The sequence below is a fragment of the Ammospiza nelsoni genome, chromosome 9 (assembly GCF_027579445.1).
Source record: "Ammospiza nelsoni isolate bAmmNel1 chromosome 9, bAmmNel1.pri, whole genome shotgun sequence".
NCBI classification, from domain to species: Eukaryota; Metazoa; Chordata; class Aves; order Passeriformes; family Passerellidae; genus Ammospiza; species Ammospiza nelsoni.
Window position 1 is genome coordinate 3,110,932 of NC_080641.1, and position 6,000 is coordinate 3,116,931.

Consider the following 6,000-nt stretch of genomic DNA (forward strand, 5'->3'; position numbering starts at 1 on the left):
AGTGCCATTCAGTGCCACCTGGTGCCACTTTGGCGCCACTTTGGTGCCGCTTATTGCCACTTTGGTGCCATTTTTGTCCCTTTTATGCCACTTTGGTGCCACTCAGGTGACACCTGGCACCACTCAGTGCCCCTCTGGTGCCATTTGGTGCCACCTGGTGCCACTTGATGTCCCTTTAGTGCCACCTTAGTGCCATTTGGTGCCATCTGGTGCCACTTTGGTGCCACTTGGTGCCATCTGGTGCCACTTTGGTGCCATTTGGTGCCATCTGGTGCCACTTTGCTGCCATCTGGTGCCACTCAGTGCCACTCAGTGCCACTCTGATGCACTTTGGTGCCACCTGGTGCCATTTGGTGCCATTTTTGTCACTTTGGGGCCACCTGATGTCCCTTTAGTGCCACTCTGTGCCATTCAGTGCCACCTGGTGCCACCTGGTGCCGTTTTTTGTCACTTTGATGCCATTTGGTGCCACTTTGGTGCCATTTGATGTCCCTTTAGTGCCACTTTGGTGCCACTTTTTGTCACTTTGGCACCATCTGGTGCCACTCTGGTGCCACCTGGTGCAATTTTTGTCCCTTTAGTGCCACTCAGTGCCGCCTGACGCCACTTTGGTGCCACTTTGGTGCCCCCCGGTGCAATTTCGGTGCCATTCTACCCCCGTTTGTTGCCCCTCCCCCAGCTGGGCGTGGCCCTGGCGAGGCCCCGCCCCCCGCGGCTGCAGTGCGCAGGCGCGGGAACTGGGATGAACTGAGAGGGACTGGGGGGAAGAATCCGGGGATTTAACGGTTAAAAATGGGGATTTTCGAGGGAAAAATGGGGATTTTAGGGGTAAAAATGGGGATTTTACAGGGGAAAATAGGACTGGGTTATACTGGTTTATACTGGGAGGGACTGGGGGGAAAAATCCGGGGATTTTTGGGTTAAAAATGGGGATTTAAGGGTTAAAAATGGGGATTTTATAGGGGGAAAATGGGACTGGGTTATACTGGGAGGGACTGGGAGGGACTGGGGAATGAAAATTTGGTGGTTTTAGGTCAAAGTTTGGGGATTTTTGGGTTAAAAATGGGGGTTTTATAGGGGGAAAATAGGACTGGGTTATACTGGTTTGTACTGGGAGGGACTGGGGGGGAAAGTCCGGGGATTTTTGGGTTAAAAATGGGGATTTTAGAGGGGAAAACGGGACTGGGAGGGGCTGGGAGTGTCCCCAAATTTTCTGATTTTTCCCCCATTTTGTGTCCCCAGAGCTGCGGCCGTTCCAGACTCTCAAAAATCCCAAATTTTCCCCAAATTGCCCCAAATTTTCCCTTTTTTACCCAAATTTTGGTGTGAAAAACTCCAAATTTTCCCATTTTCCCCCCATTTTGTGTCCCCAGAGCTGCGGCCATTCCAGCCTCTCAAGAATCCAAAATTTTTGTCAAATTTCCCCAAATTTTCCCTTTTTTACACAAATTTTGGTGTGAAAAACTCCAAATTTTCCCATTTTTCCCCCATTTTGTGTCCCCAGAGCTGTGGCCATTCCAGCCTCCCAAAAATCCCAAATTTCCCCAAATTTTCCTATTTTTAACCAAATTTGAGGTGAAAAACTCCAAATTTTCCCCTTTTTGTCCCCATTTTGTGTCCCCAGAGCTGCGGCTGTTCCAGCCTCTCAAGAATCCCAAATTTTCCCATATTTCTCAAATTTTCCCATTTTTAACAAAATTTTGGTATGAAAAACTCCAAATTTTCCCATTTTAAACCAAATTTTGGTATGAAAATTTCCAAATTTCCCCATTTTTAACCAAATTTTCCCATTTTTGTCCCCATTTTGTGTCCCCAGAGCTGCAGCCGTTCCAGACTCTCAGGAATCACAAATTTTCCCCAAATTTCCCAAAATGCTCCCCAAATTTCCCCATTTTTAACCAAATTTTGATGTGAAAAACTCCAAATTTTCTGGGTTTTTTCCCCATTTCATGTACCCAGAGCTGAGGCCGTTCCAGTCTCTCAAAAATCCCAAATTTTCCCAAATTTCCCAATTTTTAACCAAATTTTTCCCGTTTTGGACCAAGTTTCCCACTTTTCCCCCCATTTTTAACCAAATTTTCCAATTTCAGTCCCCGTTTTGTGTCCCCAGAGCTGCGGGGAAATTGGGAAAAATGGGGAAAGAATTGAAAAAAATGGAAAAAAGGGGGAAAATCGGATAAAATTGGAAAAAATGGGGAAAAATGGGGAAATAATGGGAAAAACAAAAAAAAATGAAGGGGAGGTTCTGGCTCAGAACGTGGTCAACGGGGAGAGAAATTGGGGGAAAAATGGGGAAATTGGGAAAAATGGGGAAAATTTAAAAATTGGGGGGAAAAATCGGTAAAAAACCAAAAAAATGGGGGGAAAAAAGGAAAAAAATGTGGTAAAACAAATGAAAAATGGGGAAAAAATAGGATAAAAACAGGGAAAAATGGGGGTAAAATGTGAGGAAAAAAGTGGGAAATATGTGGGAAAAATAAGAAAACAACAGGAACAAATGGGGAAAAAAACCGAAAAAAAACAGGAAAAAATGGGGGGAAAATGGGAGGAAAAAACAGGAAAAATGTGGGGAAAATGGGGAAAAAATAGGAAAAATGAGGGGACAATGGGGGAAATGGGGAAAAAAAAACAGGGAAAAATGGGTGGGAAAAATGTGGGAAAAATGGGGGGAAAAATAGGAAAAAAACCAGGGAAAACACAGGAGAAATGTGGGAAAAATAGGAAAAAAACAGGGGAAAATGGGAGGAATAAACAGGAAAAAATGTGGGAAAAGTGGGGGAAAAATAGGAAAAAAAACAGGAAAAAATGTGGGAAAAATTGGGGAAAATGGGGAAAAAATAGAAAAAATATGGGAAAAAATGGGGGGGAATGGGGAAAAATAGGGAAAAAAAACAGGGAAAAATGGGGGAAAAATAGGGAAAAAAAGGGGGAAAATGTGGGGAAAATGTGAGGGAAAAATGTGGGGAAAATGTGAGGGAAAAATGTGGGAAAAATGTGGGAAAAAATAGGAAAAATGGGGGAAAATGGGGGAAAAATAGGAAAAAAATAAACAGGGAAAAATGGGGGGAAATGGGAGGAAAAAACAGGAAAAAATGTGGGAAAAATGGGGTGGAAATGGGGAAAAATAGGAAAAAGAGAGGGAAAAATGGGGAAAATTGGAGGAAAAAACAGGAAAAATGTGGGAAAAATGGGGAAAAATAGGAAAAACCCAGGGGAAAATGGGAGGAAAAAATAGGGAAAAATGGGGAAAAATAGGAAAAAATGTGGGAAAAATGGGGGGGGGGAATGGGAGGAAAAAACAGGAAAAAATGTGTGGAAAATGGGGAAAAAATAAGAAAAACCCAGGGGAAAATGGGGAAAAATGGAGGGAAATTGGAAAAAATGGTGAAGAAATGGAAAGAACTGCAGAGAAATGGGAAAATCGGGGGGAAATGGAAAAATTGGGGAAATGGGAAAAAAAATAGGGGAAAAAAAGGGGGGAAAGGGAGGGGAAAAGAGGGAAAAATAGAAAAAAAATGGTGAAAATGGAAAAAGAGTGGAAAAATGGGGAAAATTGGGTGGAAAGTGGTGAAAATATTGGGGGGAAATGGTGAAAAATGGGTTAAAAAAGGGTGAAAATTGGGTTAAAAATGGTGAAAATTAGGGTGGGAAATGGTGAAAATATTGGGGTGGGAAATGGTGAAAATGGGTTTAAAATGGTGAAAATTGGGGGGAAATGGTGAAAATTGGTGAAAAATGGGAAAAGTTGGGTGGGAAATGGTGAAAATGGGTTAAAATGGTGAAAAATGGGGGGAAATGGTGAAAAATGGGTTAAAAATGGTGAAATTGGGTTGAAAATGGTGAAAATGGGGGAAATGGTTAAAATGGTGAAAAATGGGTTGAAAATGATAAAAATGGGTTTAAAATGGTGAAAATGGGTTAAAATGGTGGAAAATGGTGAAAATTGTGAAAATTGGGTTTAAAATGGTGGAAAATGGTGAAAATTGTGAAAAATGGGTTAAAAATGGTGAAAATTGTGGAAATGGTGAAAATTAGGTTAAAAATGGGTTAAAATGGTGAAAATTTGGTTAAAAATGGTGAAAATTGGGTTAGAAATGGTGAACATGGGTGAAAATGGGTTAAAAATGGTAAAAATGGGTTAAAATGGTGAAAATGGGTTAAAATGGTGAAAATTTGGTTAAAAATGGTGAAAATTGGGGTGGGAAATGGTGAAAATGGGTGAAAAATGGGTTAAAATGGTAAAAATGGGTTAAAATGGTGAAAATGGGTTAAAAATGATGAAAATGGGTTTAAAATGGTGAAAAATTGGTTAAAATGGTGAAAACATTGGGGGGAAATGGTGAAAACATTGGGGGGAAATGGTGAAAAATGGGGTGGGAAATGGTTAAAATGGTGAAAAATGGGTTTAAAATGGTAAAATATTGGGTTAAAATGGTGAAAATTGGGTTAAAAATGGTGAAAAATGGGTTAAAATGGTGAAAAATGGGTTAAAATGGTGAAAATTGGGTTAAAAATGGTGACAATGGGTGAGGGACATCAAGATGGAGCCCGAGGACACCGAGGGTGGCAATGCCAGCCCAGGAGTGGCCTTGGGGACACCGAGGGTGGCAATGCCACCCCAGGAACGGCCCCGGGGACACCGAGGGTGGCAATGCCAGCCCAGGAATGGCCTTGGGGACACCAGGATGGGCTGAGGGACACCAAAGTGGCCTCGGGGAGAACGATGGCCCCGAGGTCTCCTCAGATGTCCCCAAGGTCTCCAATGTCCCCAGATGTCCCCAGATGTCCCCAAGGTCCCCAAGGTCTTCAGATGTCCCCAGTGTCCCATCACCCCAACATTTCCAGTGTCCCCAATGTCCCCAATGTCCAAACATCTCCAATGTCCCCAAGGTTTTCCAATGTCCCCAAGATCCCCATCACCCCAACATCTCCAACATCTCCAAGGTCCCCAAGGTCTCCAAGGTCTCCTCACTCGTGTCCCCTCTCCCCCAGGCTCGTCCCCGGTGTCCTGCCACCCCATCCTGGCGAGTGATGCTCTGCTCCTGGTGGTGGCCCAGCTGCCCCGGGTGTTCCTGTGGGGGGCTGGTGGCTTCGCACCGCACGCGGGCATCCCGCACAGGGACATCCCGCACGTGGACATCCCGCACGTGGACATCCCGCATGGGGACATGTGGTTATGGGGGTCCATCAGGGTTATGGGGTCATGTGGTTATGGGGGTCCATCAAGATCATGGGAGTAACCAGGGTGATGGGGTTATGGGGTTCCATCAGGGCCATGTGGTTATGGGGGTCCATCAGGGCCATGTGGTTATGGGGTTATGGAGGTCCATCAAGGCTATGGGGTTATGGGGGTCCATCAGGGTCATGGGGGTCCATCAGGGTCATGAGGGTCCATCAGGGTCATGAGGGTCCATCAAGGTCATGGTGGGTCAGCAGGATCATGGGGTTATGGAATTCCATCAGGGTCATGGGGTTATGGGGGTCCATCAAGGTTTTGTGGTTATGGGGGTCAATCAGGGTCATGGGGGTCCATCAAGGTCCTCGAGGTCCATCATGGTCCTCGGGGTCCATCAAGGTCATGGGGTTATGGAGGTCCATCAAGGTCATTGGGTTATGGGGGTCCATCAAGGCCATGTGGTTATGGAGGTCCATCAAGGTTATGGGGTTATGGAGGTCCATCACGGTCATGTGGTTATGGGGTTCTGTCGTAGGAAGGGGACCAGGACACCAGATGGTTCATCACAGGTCCAATTTATTGAAGAAAGTATCAAACACTTATACAGCAAATAATAAGCTCATGAATATTCTGTAAGCCAAGCAATCTATTGGTTAAACTATACCATGAACTCTTCCTCATTCCTTAGGGGTTACATCTCTCTTTTCTCATGTCTCTTTCACTATTTGTTATCCTACTGCAGCTAGGCCCAAGGACACGCTATCTCACAGGTGCAGGACTTGGAATTAGCCACGGCTTTGTACTTTTCCAGCCTTCAGCAGCTA